Genomic DNA, 26916 nt, shown 5'->3' on the forward strand with positions numbered 1-26916 from the left:
ACTTGGGAGAAGAGCCCAACACCCACCTCACTACAACCTCCTTTCAGGTAGTTGTAGAGAGTGATAAGGTCTCCCCTCAGCCTCCTCTTCTCTAGGCTAAACAACCCCAGTTCCCTCAGCCGCTCCTCATAAGGCCTGTGCTCCAGACCCTTCACCAGCTTCGTTGCCCTTCTCTGGACACACTCCAGCAACTCAAGGTCCTTCTTGTACTGAGGGGAACCCAGCACAAGTTACTGCTGTAACGAGAAATGTTATAGACATCGAAACCATGCTATTCATTAAATATGTCTCTGTTTACTTTCTTTACTTTTATATTTTCATGTGTCCTATCTCAATTACATCTGTGCTGATGAATTTCACCATTAGAAGCTAGGATAATATCCCAGTTATTAATTTTATAAATCGCTCACCTTTGGACATAACCTTACACACGCAGGTATTGCTTCCAGTGTTTCATATTTGCCCTTATTAAAGCTGAAGACTTTATTAACTCCTACTGGGTGCTTATAGAAATGACAGAGCCAAATTCTTCTCAGGGGTGCACAGTGAAAAGACAAGAAACAATGGACACAGGCTGCAGTAAGGGAATTTCAGCTTTTTGCAAGGAAACATTTTTCACAATGAGGGTATCTAAGCACTGGAACAGGTTACCCAGAGAGGCTGTGGTATCTCCATCCTTAGATAAACTCAGCTGGAGAGGACCTCAAGCAAACTGACCCAACTTTGAAATTAGCCTTGTTTTGAGCAGGAGGTTGAACTAGAGACCTCCAGGGGTCTTTTCCGATCTATAGTAATCCCTGATTCTGAAACATATTTGTAAGAAAATTTTAATGTCCAGAGTGCTTAGGCAAAGAGCAATGCTATTCATTTTAAATGGCATGAAGGATGGATCTGAAGGCTTCTATACTTGAGCTCATGAGTTTCTTCAGCTTTTGAGTTGAAGAGCTACCAGGTTCTTTTTGAATGACATCTTTTGGAAGGGAACATGTAATGCACTTCAAAAAGCTTAACAGACCAGCAAAATATAACTGAATCAATCAGCAGGCAGACTCAGAATTTGTTTTTATAGCTGTTTTTCCAGAAGGCTTTACTCTGAGATTTCCTGCCATCCAACGATGGAAAAGAAACAATCCACGTAACATATGTGTGTAGTCAAAGCTGTTTGACCTTTGTCAATCATACATTCATAGAAAAAAGTTCATGATAGGTGGAGACACAGTGGCAGAAATTGTTCAACACATAATTCCAATCATAGCCTCTTCATGGACAGTTTGTGAACAGAAGGGAAAAAAAGAAAGGTAACATTTATCAGAGAAATTATTAATGGCAAATTACTCTCCCAACTCTGCCTGTTCCCTATACTCCATTAACGTTACCTTACCTCACAGCTTGGAGGAAGGAAGACTAATGTATTAGCCAGGCTACTGTATTAACTGTCACTCAACAAATGAGCAAATCATTATATTTGCAAACTCTGCAAGCAAATCACTGTAACCAGTCTTCAGGAACATGCACATTGACCTCACTCTCGTGCAACTCTTGGCATGTCTACAAATAGAACTGGCACTGTTTAATTTAAAGTTTGATTTATCATCACTTTTATGGTGGACATGTTCCCTTTTTTTTTTAATAAAAAGCTAAATTCTTTTCATTTAGCTTAAATCTGCACAAATACCTGTAGTGGCGTCATTAGGCCATTAAGGCCTGAATAACAACTAAGTTCAGACCAAAACTATAAACCAAGTCTGATTTTGTATTTTAAATGCACCTGTTCTATGTAAGCCATGATTACATGAGGACTTTAAATCTTACAAATGCTCTTACTCTGTGCTCCCCCAAAACTTGTTTAATGATGCCAAAAAGCATGAAGTTGTACGCTGGGACACACAGGATGCACTGTGATCTAAAAGAGAGCTGAAAACAAAAGAAAAAAGAAACTCAAAGTTTCTTTATTGAATATACTGATCAGACAAACATCTGGATGTGAACTTCTTTTAGTTGAATTTCCTCACAGGATCCTGGTTATTCCTGGGCTTCATGACATTATTAAACGGTGTTGGGACTACCCACCATCTGAACATCAAGGTCTTTGAACATGCCTTTAGCTGAGCTCCAAAAATTGCAGCAAAATATTAATCTATTGGACTCTGTATTCACAATGTTGAAAAGAATTCTGAAGGGCTCTCAGTGCAGTTGGGGTTATGGTTTCAAACTCAAACAGCAGTAAACAGTGCTCTGAGACCCTACCTGGTACTCCCAAACTGCGTTTCTCATCAGAGGATCACCTTTGTCCTGTGTGAGTTTCTTCTGCTCCACATTCCACATTCAGCTTCTCTTTCTCACAGCTCGATCCCTGCACAAGTCCACTTCTTTTCATAAGGTAACAGCTTTTCCAGGTGGGACCCAAATTTCCTTCAGCTCATTATGCCATCCCTGACATTGGCCAGAAGTGGATTCCTAAGAAAGAGAAAGAACTGAGTCAGCATGTGCTGATATTTGCCTAGCTTCTGTAAATTGTCATCTAGGAATTCCTGACCCAGACATTGTGTCTATGTATTTAATAGTCTTTAGCAGATATTTTCTTCTATGAATCTGCCTAATCACTTCCTGAACCCATGTAAACTTTTAGTAGCTACAGCATCCCATGGGAAGAAATTTCACAGCCTAATTATACATTACACAGGGGACTGTATCCTCTTGTTTGCTCTGGACCTGCAGTCTGCAGCCTGCTAGTTTCATTATTATCCCCTAGTCCTTGTATTGAAAGAGGACGTGAAGAAAACTCTCTTCTTTCATTTTCTCCATACCATTCAGGTTTTAAAAGGCCTCTTTAAAATTCCTCCTCTGCTGTTCCCTTTTGAGGAAGAAGAATCTTAGTCTTTTAATCATCCCTCACACAGTTATCCCTTGCTGTGTCACCCTTTCCATGCCTTTCAGTTCTACTTTTTGAGATAGACAGGACACAACTCCATACAGTCACCAGGATTTGAGCAGTGTGGAGTTACACAGGTATTACAAAGTTCTCTCATGTTGTCAATTCCTTTTCCAACATCTGATTTGTATTTTTGACCCCTACAGAGCAGCATAGTTATGTTTTTATGCAAAGTATTATTCTATCCTCAAAATTTGCTCCGAAGTGATAATAAACAACTACTCTGCACATGCTCAAGCATCTCTTAATCTCCACAGGTGAGCATCTCCTGTCTAAGCCCCACAAAAGTTCCTTCATTTAGTTCACCTGATCTTGACCCAGTGGTTATTCTTGCATGTTGATCCCACATAAGGTGGTAGATGCTGTCTTGTGTCCCCTATGGCAAAGGATTGCTGCCTTTTTTGCAGCTACAGAACTCTGATAGTTCTGTAGCTAGTGGAACAAAGAAAAGATGTGAGAGTCTCCAGAAGGGCTTAAAACTACTGGCATGCTGTACTGGAAAGGATGAAGCACCACCTGAAAAACCCACACAGAAATGTTCACCTGTGTAAACCAGAAACTTTCACTATTGCTTTCTATTGAGCGTGTATATAAATAAGGTTATTACACACCTTCCCCCACGCAGACATGCACTTCTGAGAAGTGCAATTGCAAGATATGAAATGAAATGAAATGAAATATGGATTAATGATTCGGTTGCCGGGAAAATTTTGCATGGTTCATGATAGACAGGGCACAGACCAGCAGCATCTGTGAATGTATCAGAAAAACAGCAGATGTGCAAGCACCCAGCCAGAAGTATGTCTGGGTCAAGTTTGTTTCTCTGATTGTCTCCTTGCGTATTGGTGGCAATGGGAATAAAAACATACATGGAAATTCAAAAATGCATAGTTTTTGAGAGAAAAAAACAACAATAAGGCCACCCAGGCTGAGTGAGCAGGATGGAGCTCTGGATGTTCTTGCTCTGAGCTACATCTCCTGTCGTTTTATTCAGCTGCTCTGTTTAGTTCACTGCCCCATTTTTGTGAAATGCTGTTAAAAAGAACATGTGTTACAAGCAGCGATGGAATCACTGAACCACAAGGCAGGGTGACCACCTGAGAGCCCCTTCAGTTGCATGATGCCTGTTAATGTGGCATTATTCTAAGTCTTCTTTAAATGGATGCCACACCACCATCCTCATAGCTTCTCTGAGCCCTTCAGTCTATGGAAAACAATCTTTTTATCGTACTATAAAGACAGAATCCTTGAAAGGTTACAGCTTAAGCTTACTATCCATGCAAACATTTCAATGTTTTGCAAAGGTGTGGTATGTTTAAAAGTCACCTAGCCTTAGTCCTATATATAAAACACAAAGTGAAGGTTGACCCCAGATTAAGCTAAGATAGCCAGACCGAAAGTGGAGCAAATCTTCCTCATCTCCTTGAGTACCTTTGTGTACCATTCTTCAAATCCAATTTATGCTGGAGCAGACAGAGGTTATGAGATAGCAGCCATTTGGGATACAAATTTGCTTAAAAGTTTGGCCACTGACCATGGGAAGTGTGGCCATTCTGCAGATGGCTCCAGCCTAGACCGTGCTGGCACTGGTAATTCTCTGATTAGAAAATGGGCAAAGTAAATTCTCCAAATACAGATTTGCTAAGTTAAGAGATGTTTTTTCTCCTAATACTTTTGCAATACTTCCTTTAGATCATGATTATGGATAGCAAGGGGTGGGGGGCATGAACCACAGCATCACAGAGGTCGCAGACCAACCTTCTACGTCTTTCAAAAGAAAGGCTTATCTTCCTTCAAAACACCTCAGGTCCATAAAATATTTCAAAATGCTACACTTCTCTGTCTACATGTGCTGAATGGAGAAATGAATTTGGTGAGCTCAGAGAATACTGGAGGAAAGTATGTGTCTGCCAAACCACTGAGCTGGCAAAGGTTTTGCTGAGGACTTCAGCAGCTTGCAGCTGGCCAAAGGCCTGTTATTTATCTAATTTACTGACAACAGTGTTATGTTATTTTCCTTCTTCAGGCATCAAGCTGAGGGATATCGTAATGTACTTGGGCTGTAGCCCCATGAAAGAGAGCAAAGATTTTATTTGCTCATCCTATGTCTTCTCCAAAACTCTTGACAACAGTTTTGCACTTGCCCTAAAAGCAAATGGGTCTGGTAAATATAAATACTAGGTGAGCTGGTCTGTCGCATGCCTGTAGGTTCCTTCACAGGTCATACAGGACATTGTGTCCTTGGGATTTCCACTGTGATCTGACAAGTAATCAGAAATCCTGAAATCTGTGAACTGAGCTTAGCTGGATATTAGCCAGTCAGTCAGAAGAAATTGAAGTCCTGGAAAACACAGGCAAGTATTTCATCCAACTATTCAGAGTGCTTACTGAAGGCTGGAAGTCTGTATTCATTTCTCTTTTCTGTCTGAGAAGAAGGACACTGGAGCCCACATCCGATATCCATTAAAGCACCCTATCTCCTGCTGTCCATAAAAGCACCCTCGTGACTTCTACCCTTTGGGTAAGGTGAGGGAGCAGCTCCATCCATCACCTCTGTTTAAGTTGTTCCACATTGCAATAAATAAATAAATAAATAAATAAAATTAAAAAAAAAAAATGGATTCACTCAGCACAGAGACAAGAATGAAAATAAATCACCAGTTGAGTGATGAGCATATTCTGCTGGGAAGGAAAGAGTTCGAGGCTCCAGCTCCTCTTCAGAAGATGGTGTGTTTTATATATTTTTGAGATGGACACTTCAACTCACATCCCAAGGCTTCCACCACTCAAACACTGAACCAATTACCTGCCAATCAGACTATCAGATTAGTACACACACTTTTTTTGGATGCCACCTCTGGTTTCCATAGAAACTGTTTTAAGCCTCATCCTCTCTCAATTAGAACTTTTTATAATTTCTCCACCCTTATGAAATCATTTGTGGTTCCCATGGTAATCACTGAAAATTTGTTATCTCTCAAGTACTGCTTCTTAATCAGAGGCTTCACCAATAGCAATGTCCTGCTGGAGCAGTAAAAGGCACGAGAAGGTTCTAATGCGCTTTTGAGCAAGGAGTGTGTCCTTTGCTCACCCATAAGGCCATGTACCACAAATCCACACTGAGCCTCCTAACACTGACATCAAGGTTTTGGTCACTGTAGATTTCATTATATTTACAGAGCATGCTACAATGTCCCCATTTTATTGATTGCAAAGATGAGGCACACAGATTTACACCAATTTTGTCCAAGACGGTTCCATAGGTCAAGTTATGTCAACAAAGCTTGTAGGAAAATTCAGGTGTCCTTTGCTGAATTTTGCCCCTGTTCAGTTCCCTTTTCCCAGTGCCATGCACTCTCATACGGAACAGCTGCCAATGGTCCAAATGCCCCATGTATGTGCATTTCATGTTCAGGTGTTTAAAACACAAGATAGTCAATGCAAACCAAATTTTTTTGTATATACACACGCTACAGTTACAACGCATTTTATACACTTTCCTTCAAGCCTAGATAGTAATTTTCTTCACTGTAAATATGCCAATCCATGATAATATGTCCTACTACAGTCCTAGACTTAGAAAGTTTGCTTTGACACTAAATGCAGTGCTGCAGCTGATTTCAGCCCATTCGTTCAAAAAACAGCCCACGTTGCTCCTCCTCTACAACAGTACTACTTCTTGTCCTGCTCTGATGCTGTTATCAAAGTTGAGAAGCAAAGCTTGTAGATAGTATCCTCTGGCCCTTCTGACAACTCCAGCATTTCAGCAACTGCTATCTTCATGCGTCTGTCATGCTACTGGACACCTTTCCCTCAAAACACTAGTTGTGTTTGCCTGTTGCAGCTCATTCTGGAGTTCATCCTGTAATGACTGATAAAAACCAAACAAACTATGTTTCAAATTTTGGTTTAGTATAAAACATAGATTTGTGCATATATCTTCTGGATGTACAAGGCATCACGTGATGTGATAAAATCCCATCCTCTCCTATTCTAGTGAAGCCAGGACTTCACCCAGGGTTTTCAAGCTGAGAGGGGACTACTATAACCAGCTATCATGATTTACAGCCAGCAACTGCTGCATTCAGTTCCTCCTTCATCTTTGAAATTAGCCATGTCCTTTGGAAAGACATCTACTCTTGATTTAAAAAAAATAAAGGGAAAGAACACCATTTTTCCTCTACAGAACTGGCCCTAGTAGTTAGTTACTAGAGATATGCTTTTTGTTTCCAGTAAAATGTGCTACATGACACACATCGATCCTATAGAAATTACTATCTTGTGTATCACTCTGTGTTCAATTCTCTTTTGCTCCTGCTCCCTCAGCACAACATATCATCCCACCAAGACATCTCATCCTTTTTTTAGGAAGAATCTTACTGTGTCTTTCAAATGTGGAATTTCTTTCTCAAAGTGACATTAATCCAGGGTCTGGGCTGATGTGATATGATCCTGGATGTGACTATATGAATATCATTATGTATTGGGGATTATATGTGTGTTGGGACATCTCCTCTAAAAAAGGGGAATGCCATCTGCAGCACTGCAGAAAGGGTTCATTGATGGAGAAAATGATAGATAGTTAGCAACAACCTCATGCAGAATTGCTCCATTTTGTTCATCAGATCAGGTTATCTCCCATGCCCACAGAAACCTGGGGTTCATAGCCTCTTCATACCCCATGTCAGGAGTTGCTCTTTATGCTTCACAAGAAGATAAATTTTCAAGCTGGAATGCTAGCTGCCTACCAGAAATCTTCTTCAACGTCCTGTTCTCTCTGTGGTTGGCTACAGTTAGAGAATTCCCATCACAGGGAACTGTAATTGTCTTAGTCTATATGGCTGGTAGGCTTTAGGAGCTGTTCATTAGTACTAAGCAAGGTATCATTTTATTTTAAAGCTGTATATAGCATTTAAAACAACAGAATCCTAGAGTTGTTAAGACGCATCAGAATTTGAAAGAAAGCTCTGTAGCCTTGTATTCAAAAAGGGAAGACATCTTGAAGCATTTGACATTTTGGTGTGTCAAAAAGGTTAAATGAATACCCGATAATCATGTAACTGAACGTTGGCATCCATTTGATAACCGAGTAAAGGTATTTGGAACCTATAGCAGATCGAAGAGCAGCAAAAACATTTCCTTTATATGTTGAAAAGCCAATGTGATGTCACAGTCTTCAAGGGCCTTGTGAATAAGACATCAGAAGGAAACAAATTGCCACAGAGGTTTGTTAGCAGCTTTATTGAGAACAGACAGTAACCCCAGCTTTGAAAGAAAATAACAATAATAAATAAAATAGCATTATTTCAGTACTGCTCCAGAAAGTCAGTACTTCAGCACAAAGAAAAATTCTTTTTCCACAAAACTTCAAAGCTGCAAGTGGGTTTCAGCTGAGTCTAGTGTCTCCTCACAAACAACACCTTATAGAAAGGGCACATCTCTTAGGAAAAGGAATTATGTATTAAAAAAGTCTCCCAAGCATTTTAAAGGCTCCCAAGGCCAAGCTATCAGAAATCAGAGAATCATTTAGGTTGGAAAAGACCTTTAAGATCATCAAGTCCAACCATAAACCTAACGTGCCAAGTCCACCACTAAAACATGTCCCTAAGTGCCATACAGAGAGTTTTAATGCATTTATTGGTATCCTGCCACTGGGAGATGGCAAAGGGCTCTGTGTACATGCTGTGTCTTTGTGTGTGTATAGGTTTTACAGACAGTGATACAAAACCATAAGTACCTTTACAATGGTGGTATGGAAAGCTTGCAGTGGATCAAGGGTTTGCCTCCACTTTGCACATCTTAGGTACATCTATTGGAAAATCCCTGTTAAAATGGACCATTTATACAAAGGCAGCTGTTTGGTGCCCACTGTAGTGCAATGTGCATAGCTTGCTTCCAGCAGCACACCGGTCCTGCTTCCATCCCACCCTGCATTACTTATTTCCACTTCACCCAACCACTGCTTTACCGCCCCCCCCCCCCCCCCCCCAGAAGTACTACCCAGCCTGATGCAAACAGAAAAGAAAAAAGGAACTAGAGATCAGGAAATTCACCTTTTAATTAACATCTCAAATTCCAATTGAGTGTTAGTTTCTTAAATTGCCTGTGTTTAACAGTGTAAGCATTTTCTGGTCCCGCACCAACGTTTGGAAATAAGAACTGACAGAGGTGAATGGTGCAGTAGAATATACACCTGATTGACATGAAAAAAGGATATTGCAGCTATTGTTTACCTAGATGTAAGTTTCTCCAAGGGTGAATTAACAAAATACAGTGCTCTGATTAGGTTACCCTGTTAGTTTTGCACTAAGCTCACTTGTGAATCTTGGGCTTTTTCCATGGAAAGGTGTAGGCACCATAATACCTCCCTGGTATGCAGGATCCCAGGCACCTGAGATCCAGGACCCAGCACTCAGTGCTGATTCCCTATAGCACTGTACAGGTAGATCGGATTCTGCTGCATCCTTTGCTCATGCTTCCTTCACCCAGCACACAGTAGGAGGAGGATTCCTCCATCTTCTCAGAACAGAAAGTATCGAAGCCCCCGAACCCTCCCTGAAAAAGCAACATAGGTCTACCTTCTGAAAGACATGAGCAGGGATTTCTTTCCACTTTAGAGCAATGCTGTACCACTCACAGTTGTTGTTTCTATGTTATTTAACAGATATGCTGGGATGAGTGCCTCCCTCAAAGCAAGAGGTATCTTGCCCATGTCTGTAAATCCAAGCTTCACAAGGAGAGGTCTCCACCCCTTGTGTCAAAAGAAGAAAGGAGCACAACCTTCATTGACCCATTGGGCAGAAGCACAAGAGGGCTATGGTCTGCTCTGACTTCATGGGGAAAGAGGAGGTCTGTGTTCCTCTCACTACTTCTGTGCCTGTTAAATGTGAAGTGTGTGACCAGCCCTTGGAGGAAGATCAGGACCTAGGTCTTCTGCTTCCCAGATAAGGCAAGAAATTTAGTCATTTTTCTAGATCCCAGATAGACTTTGATGCAGATTCCAGCAGCAGAGAACAAGAACAGAGCAGAACTTCAAGAACCTGGAAAACTTTGGTGTCAAATACTCACTGATAGAAGATATGTATGTTTCTAGTGGGAGTTGAACACAGTGTTTTAAGCTCACAATTTTGGGCTTTGATTCTTGCTTTTCATGTTTATATTCTTACTGCAAGGGTCAACTCCTACTCTTTTCACTCTCTAATAATATCTTCCAAAGTCAGTGGGTCTGCTGAGAAAGCAGATAACCTTTTATCCAGATCAACATCTGAATGGGGTCACCATTCAGCAGCCATGCAAGAGAGGGAATAGGATTCCAATCACCAGTCTTAAGTCAGCTTTGGCTTCACAGGTCATGTAAATTTCCCTGGTAGAAACCCGTCTTCACCAGATTCTGCAGTCTCAGCTGCAGTTGTAGCTAAAATCCTGGTATTACAAAGCCTGGGGTAAAATTCCAGTTCTGAGGATAAATAAGTGCATATATTCTTCCATATAGCATGAGAGATTCTGCTCAAAATTGCACAGGTGATTTTATTTACATCTGTGTCAATGAGGTCAGAATCTCATCCAAAACATTCAGCTTTTTGTGTTGGCTAGCAAAAATGTTCACACTCTAACTAAATCTGTCTTATAAATCACGTTGACAGTCCTCATAATTCAACACAATAGGGTTCTTTGCAGAAAAAATTGTCTCTCAGCTGATGCAAGGGGATGGACAAGATAACCTAAGAGGGTTTTATGTCTATGAAAAATTCAATTCTTGACCCTTTTCTTATTCCTCTGTGGCTCCACCCATTCAGGAGCAGTTATATCCTGAGCATTAAGGAGATTTCTCTCCGTTAGCTCCCCAGATCTCTTTGCTAGTCAGTATGCTGTGGCATTCTCCTAGTTAACATATTCTCTCTTTATATTCTTTGCTCCAAGACTCATTATTCGACATTTCTCTGCACCGAACTGGATTTGTCATCTTTTTGCCCAATTACTTAAATGATCTAAGACCTTTTGTGTCTAACTGCATTGTTCTTCATTATTTACCTCTCCTCACCGTTTACTGTCACCCAGAAATCTTGCTTTCAATACTATCCAAGTCATGTCTATAAATAATAAAGCATTTAAAGAGCCATGGTATAACACTCATAGTGAAATGCCTTCTCAGTTGAGACATGGAAAATAAACACAGTTTCTGTATGTTTTACACATCTTAGTCTGATGCCTTCCTGTCACTCTCTGCTACCTGCAGCCTTCAGATGCAGAAGGCACATATTGAAGCTGCCAACACAAACATTAATTTATGAGCTGACTATCTCAGGGCCATAAATCAAAGGAATATTTTCCACCTAACTGGACTCCCTAGGTTGAAAAACAACCTTATGAGTACATTGATGGCTGTGAGACTTAGTGATTATGCAGACCCTTTCTGCCGGCTCAATTGGCAGGGAACGGAGGAGATGCGGTAACTTTCTTCAAGCTACAATTTCCCACCTAGCTGGAAAGGATCCCCTTCTCCTCATTGGTACGGTATCTTCAGGGATAAAGCCATGCTGGTCAGGTCAAGCCCTTCCTCGTTCTCAGAGTAACATCTCTGTTAAAAGATAAAGGGGTTGTAGGGAAATCAGAGGGACACTGGAGGAACAAAGAACAGTTTGGATGCATGCAGGAGCCTGAAAATGAAGAAAATAGTAGCAAGAGCTACGGAAAAGGTCAAATAGCAGGTAGGGGAGCAAGTCCTCTCTGGCAGCCAGAGAAGAGGATACATTTTAAGGTAACTTACATTCCTTGTGAATGGACAAAAAGAGTTAGTTTTACTTTCAAACGCACTCTTGTGTTCTGGGAGTGGACAGCACACACATTCCTGCGCGCCTCGTTTCAAAAGGCCGGAAGAGTATAGCCTGTCTTTCTTAGCCAAACTCATTAGTTTTGGATGCCTGTTTCATGTATGGAAGAGAACCAGCGACATGCACGCACATAGACACACACAAACACCAGACTAACTCACCACAAATTCTGACCACTTCGACCCTCATCCTTAGCCCCCCTATTCTTTGCTCTGCTCACACTGAGCATCATATTTAAATCAGGTTGCAAGGTCTGCCAGTGTAGAAGCCATGTCATACCTATTAATTCTTTCCCCTGAAATGCCTCAGCACATTTTTTGCAAGTTTACAAATAAGAATAAATAATCTTCACTTATACCTGTGAAGCCTGAGACCAGGCAACAACCGCAGTGGAGAAGAGTAGATGTTGGAGACATATTCTTCACTTGTGGTGACCAATAAGTGAGATCTTTCACCATCTGCAGATATCCATTTCATTCTTTATTCCTCCTCAATCTTCCAGGCATATGACACCACCAGTGAAGGGCACTTCCAAATAAAATGCATCAGCAGATACTTTCCGTTCCTTCCTTGACACCCTGCATAAACTCATGAAAGCCATGATGATCGCTTACATGGTTAATCAGTAGCAATATTAGAATGTCAAACATTATAAAGTTACTGATGAGTCTGTTTGGACTGCTGGAAATGCCTACAACTGGCCAGTGCTCCTGAATCATCAAGCCTTTCCACATTTTTTTTAGGGCAAGGTGTGGAGATACTGAAGGGACTGGCAGACCCCAGTATCCCCATGCAGCATCCATTCACAACGGATGACTGGTTCCCTCCCAACTCTCCTAATGGAAAAAGGAATGGAGCAAAGCCCTACCCCTTTCTTCCCCTCCTCCCTTTTGCAGTTAGGGCTGGTAGAACACGCAGCAGAGACATGCTGTATCCCATTAAGAGTTGTGGCAGTAAACAGGCTCTTCAGCAACACCAGGGATAGTCATGTTCTCAAGTGCGGTAGCTAACAAACAGCCGAGAAGTTTCTGGATGAGCAGTTCACAGAGGCTGCAACAGAGGCTACCAGTTTGGCCAAGCTTCCTACTGTCCATCACCAGAGATCGCTTCTCCAAGGCTCTGACTACATTGCAGATGCTACTTATTGAGAATCCAGCTTCTACAGCACTAAGATGCAGACATATGACAGCTGAGACACTGGGAGAGCACAAGGCATATATCAGGAGACCAGTGAATTGCTGGTTGTGTATCTGCATCCTCAGTCTCTCACAAAATTACAGAACTGCCCATTCTTTACTGTCATCCTTAACTGGTCTTTAGGAAGTATCTTTGTGGATTGACTGTCCTTTACTCTTTCATTGGCTCTTGCAGAGGAATAGAATAGAATGTCCAAGAATATCTATTTCTTGTGCTGAGGGAGTAGATGTATGTTCACCTCTAAACAAAAAGTATTTCTCTGCAAGCATTTCTCAGTCCAGCTTTTGCAGTGAAAGCAATTTCTTCTGGCATCTCTGCAGTTCTTGCTTTTCCTGCCTGTTGGAGAAGAGAGGATCATCCCCACGTTTGACTCTTTCTGGAACATATACAGGGTCAGAAGCTGTGGAAAGAATTAAAATTAATTTAGCAGGCTTGGGAGAAAGGAGAGTGTAGAGTCTTGAGAGACTATTGGTGCTTCACCAATTTCTTCTGGAGTGCCATTTTAGCTTCTTGAGTACTAGGCAATGTCCATCACAAAAGCAAATGGGGGAGGGAAGCTCAGTGCATATGCAAGGACTGACCACCTGCAGGCTTTCAAGCTGTTAATAAGGCATATCCAAGACAATTTAACAAGCCTGTTAGACCAGAGCATCAGCAGAATTTGAGCCTAGGAAGTCCAGAGCCATGATATAAACTGATACTTGAATTAGGTTGTCGTATTCCACCACCTGTTAGACATGTATTTTAACAGTAGGCAATCCCACTTGAGTTTATGTGCGTCCAGGTCTTATATTTCCTCCTAGAATCGATTTCCATAATTATTCCCCAAATATTTAAACTCTTTCCCTTTTTTTTTAAAAATTACATAGATTTGTTTGGAAGAGATTTTTTTTCTATCACAGAAATGTGAGTCTTTGTTTAAAAATGTCAGTTTATACAGCATTGTTCCTTTTGCTGTTAATCCTTGCACAATAAAAATTTCCACTGGCACCTCACTGCATCTGGCTAGCTTGATACTTTCATAGGTTTGCAGTTTCTTCTTTTTCTCATTCCATTAGAGAAGTTGGAATGGGCCTGAAATCCCTAGTAGCTTGAGTTAGTTTGGGAAGAAATAATGTCAAAAATTCCACCCAGAAATGATGCTAAACAAATGTTCAGGCAAGTAATTTCTCCCTCTAAATATTTGTTTATGACAGATTCCCAGGACACGTCACTGCTCAATCCCTACAGTACTGGACTAATCAGTTACTTCAGGCAAAATTAATCTCAACTAACTTTACCTGTCTGCAATGTAGATGTCTGCATCTGAGCTTTTAACCTCCCAAGGAGAGCTAGTGGTGTTCCCACGGAGAGCTTGGGGTTCAGGAGGTCTGACCAAAGGTAGGGTGAAATGTATCATATCCTGAGCTCCATTGACCATACGGATCAGCTCTGCACTACCTATAAAGGAAGAGAGGCTTTCTCAGATGGAGACTGAAATGTCTGCATTGTAGATCAACACATTCAGCCATGTGCATTTTAGATAGTTGTACACCCAGTCCTGCCAGCAAGGAGGTATAGTGAGGGAGTAGAGCATACTCACGGTGGGTGGCATCTTAGCAAAACGTAGCATGAAGACTCAAATATATCCCTACTGAGTACGTGCAAACAGATAGTTCAGCAGCTCATAACTAAAGCTAATGGGGATGAATTTTAATATGAGTAGCAGAAGGCACATCCCTCGCACAAAGGGGACATCAAGTCTGCTGTGGAATATCTGGATGCTTGACTTCCCAACAAATCTCAGGACTGGGTAAAACAAGCAGTTTTTCCATTTCCTTGTTACGTCTTGCAGCCAAATCATTTTTGCTGAAATTAAGGCATAAAATTTAGGGGAAAAAATAATACTAAAAAACCCCCCAAACCAGCCAAATAACCAAAAAAACCCAGAAAGATGTAGCTCAGAAATAGACAGACAGAATATTTTAGCCAAAGTAGTTAAAGTTACTCCATGATGGACCGGTAATGTTAGGTTAATGGTTGGACTGGATGATCTTAAAGGTGTTTTCCAACCTAAACGATTCTATGGTTCTATGATTGTGTGATTGTATGAAAGCCTGGCAAAACTTTTGAAAAGAGGGGTCATATAGAAGTGAAAGTGTTAGGCAGCTTTATAGGCTGCACTGTCAGCTCTGACTGTGCTTGTTCCCGAATAAAGACCCAGCTAAGATTTAAAGCCTAACATTAAAACTACTTTCATTTGCTCCTTCATTTTGCGAGTGTTTTTTCCATAGACAAGAGGTTAATAATAAGATACTGAAAAGGGTACAGAAGGTGATTGCATAGCTTAGATTAAACCAAGATTCACTGGTACACAATCATTTGCTGCTGTAATTGCATTCAAGTATATCTATATTTGATTGCCCAGGTTTTCTTTCACAGCACCTTTAAAATGTTATTCCACTACCTGTGGTGAAGGTACCTATGAAATGAATGGGACTTGATACTTTAAAATGCTGTGTACTGAGCAAACCACTAACAAGGGAGATGTAATACTGTTTTATTATGTGTTTAATGGAATAAAGGTCATCATAGGTTATCATAGTTAAGGACCTTTCTTAGCCTGAAAGAACATAATCTAAAAAACAAATAAATAGCTTTTACTGTGGTAAAGCCAGTTTCTTGAAAGTTTGTGGGGGATTTTACTTACAATTGAACCCACCTAGGGAACACTGTCTTTAGTTTTATTTAGTCCTGAAAGGAGCTTTTCATTTCGGGATGGGTAGGCAGGTGCTGTTCTCCAGCTCCAGGCATCTGACCACTGCTGACTGCTGTGGCATTTGCTTTTTCAGTGCCTGTCTAAACTTCCTCCAAGGCTTAACTGTTCCCTGATATTCCTTCATTCAAGACTTTCTGAGGTCTTGCTCCTAGTCTGATCAGAGGATGTGCCCATATACATTATGTACACAACAGCTGGTGTCAGTAGGCCTTTGATGCCTGCGTAGGAGGGCTGTGGCGGGGACATATAGAAAAGATATCCAAAGATGTGGGTGAAAGGCATAGCAAACTTTCCCTGACAAGAGAGAAAGAAGAGGTCACCTCCATTTCTTTGAATCAATGCTTCATTAACCATGAATCTCATCACATCCAGGTCTTCAGTTTAGCGCCTACTCACCACCTCACTAACCTTGATTTTGAAAATGCTGGTAAGGTCTCCTGTGCCCCAAGACAAGCAGTCCTACATAGTGTCCTGTACACATCTATTTGGTACAGGCCTTGCTGGTATCAAAATATGTAGGACTGCAGGGATCCTGAGCCCTCTGTGCTACTCTACGTGGCATTTAGTTGCACAGATTCATCCCTCTTCATTGCACAGAACTCACAAAAGCAGAAGTGCCCGATTTACTTGGTTTTCTTCCAGAAGTGTGTGTCTTTATATGGGATATTGTTCTTTTATTGGCATGAGTCAGGAGGTTGCTGTCAGAAACTGTCAAGGACCTTGAGAGAGTCTGCATTACTAACTGAGCCTGGGAAGTTGTTACCTGTCTCATAATGTACCTAGTGATGTTTTCCACAGTAATTAGTGACTATAACTTTTTTTTTTTTTTAAGGCTAATATCTTCAGAACTGAGAGACCCAAAGCTTGGTACCTATTTATCAACATTCGGTCTGTACCTGAGAGCAAGTGGACAGAGGTGTAGAAGGACATACAGAGCTGACAGATACACACCATTAAGTTGACCACTACCAGTTGAGTTGAGCCATGAGTTCAGTGTACAGTGGAGGAATGCCAAGAGGATCTGCAACACGCAACCAAATGGTTTATTTTTAATTTGGGGGGGGAAGTAACTATGGAGCTCCACAAGATCCGGGTGAGGTCTTGCCTTTTTAAAAAGCTCTGTGATCTGGAAAGCTAAGGAGGGAGCAAAGGGTTAAATGAATGGGCAACAGCAAGCAAAAATGCAGCCTGGATAGATAAAAAGTAACACATGATGGAGGTGAATTTCTGCTTTAAAAAGTTTAGCCCAAAATATGTCTCTGACTGTGTCAAAGAACTTCACAGAGCCAGAACTATTTTTCCCCTTTAACATTTTTCTTTCAGCTAAAATTATACTGCTACTGTATTATTATTTTATCACAATTCCATTTTTCCTCTTTCCCTCTCTCTCCCTCTCTCTCCCCACCCCCCCTTTGCAGACACATACACAAAATCAATAGAAAGAAATATTGAAAATACCCTATTTTCCTTCTTTTGTTATAAAAAGACTTTTGGAGCAGCCAGAGGTTGTGGGGTTTACGATTAAGTGGCATTGCTAATTGGGCCTAGACAGATAGGAACATGAAACACAACAAAAGGTTGAAAATTTTAACTAAATTTAGGGCTGCCTGAGCCTTGATTTTTCAATTCTGAACCCTTTTTTGAGTCTCTCATGGCCAGTGAAACAAGTTAATGGGGCTAGAAAATGAAAGCCCTTTTTCTGTTTTGTCTTTTAATAATTTAAGGACACCTCCAGCAACAAAAACAAATATATTTATCATCGCACACAAAGCCTTTAGGCGTGAACTCTAAAGAGGCACATTAGTGTCAATGCATCTGGTACACTGTCACTTTCCAGTTTAGCTTAACTCTTGCTTCTCCTTTTTTCCTAACACTTGTGTCTGAAGAGATGCTGTCTGCTGCTTCTTTTTTTCAGAAAAAAGAAAAAATTAAAAATTATATATATAAAAAACACACACTGATGCAGAAATCTCTTAGTAAAATTCAGTAGTCTGGCTATGCAGAAGATCAGGTTCAACAATTATAATGGATGCACTTGATCTAAGATCGATGAAAGAACACTACCCTTTCACTCCTTAGAAGTCTGTTTGCATGTGGGCAGGATGGTTTCATTCACTATAAGGAAAAAATTATACAGATGCACAACACAATATCCCCTTGAAGGAATTTTCTCAGATTAAGTGAAAGTAATACATGAAGGATTAGAGCAGCAGCCGTGTTGTAGACAACAGGACTGTAAGCTTTAAGCTGAAAGGAGTGAAAAGATATAGCAATGCGTAAGTATCCTTGTGTTTGATATCTCTTCAGAAGTCGTATTTCATGGTGGAATTATATTATGGGGATCAGCTTGGGGCAATGTTTCTTTTGCATCATTACATCCAGCAGCCCACTCTAGTTCATGAAGCAAGTCAAGTGAGCAGTAAACTGAAAAAATTACTGCTCTGCATGTTAGTAAACAGTCTTGGAAAGGTGGATTGCTGAGGAGTCGTAAACCCATTTTTACAGATGGGAAAATAAAGGCAGAGCATCTGGGACAAGGTCATGGAGTAAGTCATTGCTCAAGGCAGACTGAGATGTCAGCGCTTTTGGCTCCCAAAGCCATGCTTTGACTAGTGAACCAAACCCTCCCATTCAGCAAGAAGTAAAACGTTAATGGCTGAAGAATGGGGTGAGTTTGCCTTGGCACATCAGCAACACAGCAGGTTAATCAGGGTAAAATCAGCACAAGCTGCACTCCCAGAAGCCAAGAAATGCTGAACTGCAACTGCAGTCTTATGACAATCTGCAAGGGTCAGACAGTCTGAGTGCCCTGGAGCATCAGGGAGACCTCGGCTAGCCTGCCCCACAGTGGGTACCCCACAGGGGAACAGCATACCAGCATCCACATGGAGTCACTCTCCAACACACAGGCTGATCTGCAGGGCGAAAAAAAATCACACCAAGCACATGCTTGTTTTCATCCAATAGACACTTGTGAGCAAACTCAGCACAGTGCAGTCCTGGAGCCAGAACGTGCCTAGGAGGACTGATTTTGCTGTCTTTAGACCTAGTTTCGGTAGTCAGTTCCCTTGGCTTCAGTGGCATCAGCCATTATTTACCTTACTGTGAAAGCAGAAGCAACACAGAGAAGGTTTTCAGTTTCCCACTGGGGCTCTTTCTTGGACACCGTCTCGCAGTCAGGCAGAATTATCAATCTCTTCTCCCGAAAGCTCTCTTCTCAGGGCTGGAAATCCTGAGATGCTGAAGGTCAGGAGGTTTAAGGTACATTGGCAGAACTCTATATCTCCAGCCTGCATTATTCTGGGTGCTGGCCAATGCTATCAGTCTCTTGCCAAAAAGGAATAGCTATTATGGCATTGATTTTCTGCCACAAAAAAACAGGGAGAGTGACTTCTAGTTAAATGCAACAGTAGAAAGTGCTCCAGCCTTTTACTGCAAAAAGGGCTGTGTCTTGATCTGTGATGGCTGAGACTGGCACTAAAACCCTCTAAACACCAGTTCTGCACACAGGAGTTAGAGAGAACCAGTAGAAACAACCAGTATGCAATAAGCAGATTATAGAAGTTCTTATGGATTGATCCCAAATACCAGCGGCTCCCAGTGACAGCAAAAACAGTAAGAAAGGTAATAAATTGTGTTGGAACACTACCATTCAACAGTGGGTTCAGATCTGTAGACTGTATCCATCATAGATGGATAGAGCTGCACCACAGCAGTGATTTTTTTCAGTGTGTCTCTCTGTTGAAAAGAATTTTATCTGCTTATTAACAAAAATAAGTCCAGTCCAGGCTGCCCCAAACACTTCACCTTTAAACAAGCAAACAAACAAAACCAGTAGTGACAGTAAACATCAAACAGTCACTAAGTAATTCCCAAGCTTTGTGGACCATCCAGATCACTTGGCCTCTAAGAATATATATTCTTACTGGATTTCTAGTACTCCCACTCTGTTTTGGGTAAGAACATATATAATCCAAGTTTTTGTTTTTGGTTTTGGCATGTCTCTTTTTTCCAGGGCTTGGCCAGACTGCAGAGAAAGGAAAAATAAGAAAGAGATGGAGAGAGAAGGAAACTTGTCAGTACAACGGAGGAGATAACTAACCCATTCTGAACCTTAAATAATCATCTACTTCAATTCAGTTTGAGCCATTGAGGACATGAAGGGTTATATTTTATTCTTATTTCCACAGATTCAAAGAAGTCAAAGATAGCTTAAGCTCACATTCTCCAAGCTGAAAATGAACCTGAATTCATTGTATCCGAAAGCAGCCTAATCCATTAAAAAAAAGAGATAATTCATTTCAAAATTCAGTGATTTCTGCTGCTTGTGGTTTGTGAATAATGTTGGATGTGTGCCACAGAACAGAGAAAACATGAACGCAAACAGCACTTAAATTCCCATCAGCCCCAGATTATGAGGGTGCCTCTGTGGCCCGGACAGTCCACACCAGCAGCTGTCAAGGTGCCATCTGCTGTGATTTTATTTTTAGTTTTAGTAGTATGCACATTTTCCCTCAAAGACTGAAATTAGTTAAATACTTGTTGCCGATCCTGCTGCTGCAGAGGGTTCCCAGCATCACTGACCGGGGCTACCTGGGGACCAGTGACCAGGTCTCCATGCATTAAATCCTGTCTACATGGAGCAAGGTGCAGGTGCTGAGTCCCTCCTTACAGAGCAATTAGAGCATGCTGCCAAACGTCAGCATCACCCCAGCCTTCCCCGGTACATACATTTCTTCCTAAAGCCATCACAGTGGACACACTCTGGATCCAAATGATTTATAGAGATAATACAAGTAGAAGATTTGGCAAAGTTTTCCAAGAGCAAATGCTGTCTAATACAGCATCTCTGTAGGGTCTCTTTGTCCAGCACAAATGAAGTAACCCTCTCTTAATTGCTGTCATTGTGCTTAAATTGATCTACCCAGATACTCAAGACAAGCTGTGTTTCCCAGTTCCTTTTCTCTTCCATAGGAAATTCAGTTTTGAGTCTGCTTGCTGCAATGCACAGTATTTTCATGCAGGTATGGTTCCCACAGTCTCCCTGGTGGTACCAGCAGCTCTGGCACTGGAAGATGAATTCAGGTGGAGGCTAACCCTCGTGAACAACTATCTGCAACTAAAGATACACCTTCAAATCTTTTCATGCATCTAATCTCAAATGTATTCATCCTTTCCAGAGAGCCTGATAGAGGATGGGAGGAATCGGTATCCCCAATCTCAGCATCCCCACACTCTTGGGCTCGTGGTCCCATGAACGTGCCAGTGTTGGTGGGTGAGATGCAGAGCCAGTAACTCCCCTCTGCGAGACAGAAATGGGGTGAGGCCGAGATCACCACCCAGTTCTGCGCAGAGGCCTCACATCTCCTTTATCTGCCGGAGATGTGTTTCTCAGCCCCAGCTACAAAGGTTGACTCCCGAGCTCAGCCTGTGTGTGTGACTCATGCTTTTAGCTCTGGAGGCTTTTAATTCAATCCCAGGTGTGCTAACCACTGGCCATCATCACCAATACATGCGAAACGGCTATATTAATTTAGTTACAACATACAAAGGTAGAACAGAGTAATTTCTCAGTAATGAATCACAGTCATGGAGATTTGAACATGGGGATTGGAAAGGAAATTAAAGTCAGATTTCCTGTATGGCTCATTCTCCAGCCCAGCATAGACTCAGACAGGAGACAGATTTCTTTTTGTTCATTAATAACAGGGGCAGATCAAGCACCCCTTCCTGTCGACCGTTGGATGGCAGTGACCACACGATGCCATTCAAGATTGGTGTTGGAAGCTCTCTAGCTGCTGTTCTGCAGTGCCTATAGCACTGGTGTGTCTTTTGTCACACACATAAAGCATGTGCTACTGACTTCAGAAGTATTTAGGCACAAACCTAAGGACTTTGGTGAACTAAAGGCTCATTAAAAAACATGCAACTCTGAGAAGGAAGTTAACATCCTAAATTAAACACCACAGGTCCAGCCTGGCCATCATAGAGAGGGCTCTTCAGCAGCCCTGGTGCAGGAGGAATAAGGACATACCCGAGCAGCTAGTTACCTTTATAAGAACATAACAATTTATTGCTTTTTCTAGACCTCTGAATAATGAGCAACACAGTAATCTTATTAAAAAGGACTTCAAGGGCATGACCAGCTGCCTTCAGTGTCAAGCATGACAGACCTTGGAAGTGCTTAGTCACACTTTAACTCCTGTTATTATTTTCCAAGCCTGTATTTAAGTCAGACAGAAATGTGGCTTTTCATCACCCAGTGCTATATGCCAGCATGTTTAACCATAACCATCCCGCAACAGCAGAAGGGAAGGTATTGCATCTTCTTTCATTAATGCAAAAAACACAGGCTGACAAAATTGTCTCAAGGTTTAATATTATTGTTGCCTTCAAAACATCTATTCCCAGGGCCAGCTTTTGCACTGATGCCCTGTCATGGTTTATCCCCAGCCAGCAACCAAGCACCATGCAGCTGCTTGCTCACGCCCCTCCCCCACAGTGGGATGGGGGAGAGAATCAGAAGAACAAAAGTAAGAAATTCATGGGTTGAGATAAGAACAGTTTAATAATTGAAATAAAATAATAGCAATAATGATGATAATGATAACAATAAAATGGTGAAAAGGAAAACAACAAAAGGAGGAACAAAACCCAGAAAAAACAAGTGATGCAACCACTCACCACCCACTGACTGACTCCCAGACAGTTCCCGAGCAGCAATCGCTGCCCCCCCGGCCAACCCCTCCCCCAGTTTCTATACTGAGCATGACACCATATGGTATGGAATAGCCCTTTGGTCAGTTTGGATCAACTATTCTGGCTGTGCCCCCTCCCAGCTTCTTGTGCTTCTTGTGCACCTGGCAGAGCATGGGAAGCTGAAAAAGTCCTTGAGTAGTGTCAGCACTACTTAGTAACAAATAAAACATCAGTGGATTATCAGCATTATTCTCATACTAACTCCAAAACACAGCACTATGCCAGCCAGCTACTAGGAAGAAAATTAACTCTAACCCAGCTGAAACCAGGACGTGTCCCTCTGATACATTAGGTCGAGAACTGCCCTGAAAAGATTGACTTTACTTGCTACCACAGGACTCCGGAGCTGTAGGGACCAATAAAGCAGAGAGCTGCCTGGGGAGTAAACACAGGGTGAAAGCACAAAAGAAAAAGGAGAGAGAAACTCTTGAACATGCCACTGAAGGGTGACAATTCCTGTTCTAGGTAGTGTAACTCAGTCCTAGCAAAGGGCTATTCTTTTGATCTTACAAGGCTGAAGACGTAGGAATGAAGCAACAGATCTGGGAAATTACCATCTTAGAAAGGGGGAAGAAGATATTAGATTAACACACCCAACATGGAGGGGTAGGTATGAGAAGGGCTCCTATTATATTTGTACCTAACAGGAAAAACTTCAGTGTCACTGTATGGTTAGAGTCCGTACTGGGTACATCCCCTCTACTCTGAAGGTTTTTGTTGCTTTAGCAACTAAAGGGAGGGAGAGAGGAAAAAGAGAAGGGAGAACAAAAGGAAGAGGGGAAAAGAGATAGTCTAATTAATATCAAAGTCCAGAAAATCAGAAAGGAGGAAAAGTAAACTGAAAGAACTACTGGACTTTTGAAAAAAAAAAATCCATTCTTTAAGTGTGTGTGTATACATAAATATGCAGCAAGTTCTCAAAAATATCAAAAATAATAGCTTTCAAATTAGTGTTTCCACAGCTGCAGGCTACAGAGTTTATTGCTTGCAGTATGAAACCTAATGATGTGATGAAAAAAAAAAAAATCTGAAATCTCTTCCACCCAGCCCTAGACAGACTGACAGCCCTAGAGATCAATGTCCATTATTAACTTGCTGACTTCATGCACAGCAAGGCAGCGCATGAACTTCTCTGGTTCTCTTCAAATTTGGCTTAATTGGATCACCTACAGGATGAGAGGATAATTTAGCATGCAGGTCCAGCCACATCTTCATTGCACCCCTGAGCCTAGAACAAAGGCTCTGGTTAAGAGGATGCGGACATCTAAGCAGTGAGATGCCCTGCGCCTATCTGTCCATGTCTTGAAACCCTCTGATCACACAGGAGAGGGCAACCAATCCAGTCACTATTGAGCTGAACTGTCTCCAAGATTGTGCCTTAAAAGTGAAATGTCCGTGTCAGGCTCTTTTCAAAGGAATCTTAATGAGACATCAAAGGGAAAGGACCACGTGGGCCACACTTCTGCCTCTGAATCATTCTCCATAGGGGTTTATTCTAACCCTACTTAAGGCAATGGGAGTTCTCCATAATTTCAGTTGGTGCAGTATCAAATCTACGTGGTCAGAGATGGGGTGGGTTCACAGACCACAGGTGATGCATTTCTCCCTCTGGCCATCACTCAGAAACCTTGTCCTTACACAGGCACATCCTCCACCAAAGTCTACTACTGGAGTTTCCCTCTAGGAAATTAACAAAGGCCTTGGTTTTCTTAACAAATTGGGCTTTACAAAGAATTTAAGTCATCATACAAAATTTCACATAATTCAGTTTGCTGAAGTAACTAGAAGAGCTATAAAGAGTTTAAACCATCATTTAGAGGGGATGAGACTATTGATGCTTTAGAAACTCATTTCTCAAAGGAGGAAAGAAGCAGCTCTGTCACCCTGCCAGTGAGAGAGCCAGGGGCACTTTTATCCTTTAGCTGCAACACCCCCTCCCCTGTGGTTTTGGTCTCCGGCTGCCCAAACAGGTCTGCCAGCAGAAGTCTCCTGCAACCCCCAGCTTTGCCTGGGTGGCCCCTGTACATCAGTCAGGCCCTGCAGACCCTCTGGTCCCATCTCTGGCAGCGACTTGTTTGAACCTATTGAGCACAGTGTCAGAGTAATGAGGCAGGAGTTGTCTGTGCTGCCACCGACTCTGTTATCTCACACAATATCAGGAGTTAAAAAATGGCTGCTGGGTTTTTTAATGGTCTGGCAGAAGTCTTGTCGATAGCAATTCTTTACTTGGGTTTGCTGGAAATTACAGCCATCTCCTCAGTTCAACTCCATTTCTCAGCCTTTTGCAATTCTGTGGGAAATAGTTTTGAAAGAGCTTCTCTGGCTTTAGGAAAAAGGAATAATGAAAAAGAAAAAGCAAATTTGTCAGTGTTGAACATGCTTTTCTCACTCTTTAGCAGCAATAAAAGAGACTCTCTGGTTTCTTATCTCTCACTCTCCTGCATTGATATTTAGGAGTCGGTACTAGCAAGACTATCTCTGGTTCTCAGTTACAGCTTTGGATTTATTCTACTGATCCCAGCACACTTCTGGATCCCTGACAACAACTAACTTTCGTCTCATCAGCACCCTGTGACATGGGGTAATCTCAAAGAGACAAGCAGCTGAAATCCTGCTTCTATCCTGTTTCCACTGAGCCAAAGTCAGCGTGGCACTGGCATGTCCTGTTCCCCATGATACCTTCTCCAGGTCCCACGCTAGGCCTCACAATGCTCCAGAAGCCTCCTGATTGCTCGCAAGATGCAATAATTGCCTAAAATCTCCTGCTGTAGCTGAGCCTGTGCTGGGCTCCTTCCCTGCTGCAAGAGTTTTCTGTGTCACTGTTAGCAACTTTTTTTCCCAATGTTATGCTGCTCTAAAAATCCAGAGACCCTGGCTATGAACTCCTGGTTTGTTTAGTGCAAAACCAGTCTCAGCTGAAGTCCATATGAAGCCTTTCAGGTGCTGGAGACTCAGCTGGCTTGAATCTGTGCTCTGCCTTTGACTTAAGTGGACCCATGCAATATTACACCACGTGCAGCTCTGCTTTGGGGTATTTGACACATTTCTCCTCTAGATGTTGTGCTGGCCATCTCCTGAAAGGAGATTTTTCTTGCAAGATGTCCCTTACTTTGCTTTTCAGAGAGAAATAATCTCTGCCCTTTATTATTTTAATGACATCCCAAAGTGTTTTAGGCACCTCCCACCACAAATGGAAAGAGCTCGACACTCTCTCTCTCACACACCTTAAAACCTTCAGACAGGCATTAAAGAAAACTGTCAGGTACAGCTGTTACCGCAAACAGTGCATCAGTGTGGTGGCCTGGTCATTTGGAGAGGGCAGGGATCTAAGGGAGGGGATGGCCAAACTCAAACATGGCACCCGTGTTGTGCGTTTAAGTGGTGTGAAGAACAGTGCTGCTTTAGACCTGGCAGAGAGAAGACAAAAAGTCCTGCATCATCCATCTTGGCCAACAGTGCAGCATGAGATATTCTTCTATTCAAGAAGCAGCAATAAACCAGGAGGAGCAGTCTGAGAGTGGAGTCCCTACAAAATCTCCACCTAGAAATGTTAATGCCATCCATAGGGTCTAGGGGAGTCACTGATTGGTAATGTGAGAAGAGAATGAATTTCTGTATGGCTCCAGTGAAAAATGGAAAAAGGAGAAGGACAAAATGCATGCTGGTGGGATGGCCAGGAAAGGCAGGAGAGGAATGGGAGAGCGGTGTCTTGGGGAAGGCCTGGAGGCAAGGAGTATGGGACACGTAGAAAAAGCAACTTGGAGAGAGGCATTGCATTGCAAAGGTTCTTAGCTGATGCTATGTGCCTGCCATAGTGGGGAGAAGCATCTAAAAGGGGGCAAGCGGTGGAATGGGGCCCCAGAAGAGGGGGTGGAAACCCCATCCCTGGAAACATTCAAGGTCAGGTTGGACGGGGCTCTGAGCAACCTGATCTAGTTGAAGATGACTGCTCATTGCAGGGGGGTTGGGCTAGATGACCTCTAAAGATCTCTTCCAATCCAAACCATTCTATGATTCTATGACTCTAAGAGGGCAAGGAAGTAGTGACAGGGAAGGGATTTGGCACGGAAGGCACAGATGGAGACTTTTGTTCAGCCAGAAAATCTCAGCCAATGCTTAGGAAGCAAAGAGGAACCACCTCCAGGAGAAACACAGTCTAGAAAACAACAAAATAACTGCCTCCAAATCAAATAGCTTTCAGAGAGACTGTGAATGACAGGACTCAACAAAAGGTTGATTTTTGTATGAATAAGTTCACCTCAGTTTAAAGCTCCCAGGCTAAAACACCAGCTACTTTCAAGGTCTGTCAAACCCTCTCTCCTGTCCTCCAGCTAGCAGGCTGAACACAACGCGTTTGAATGTCATCTCAGTCCACGCAAAGCCAAAAAGTACCAAAGACCATTTACTGTCTGTGGACCTCTGAACATTAACCATCTTTT

Source organism: Pelecanus crispus, chromosome 2 (assembly GCF_030463565.1).
Source record: "Pelecanus crispus isolate bPelCri1 chromosome 2, bPelCri1.pri, whole genome shotgun sequence".
NCBI classification, from domain to species: Eukaryota; Metazoa; Chordata; class Aves; order Pelecaniformes; family Pelecanidae; genus Pelecanus; species Pelecanus crispus.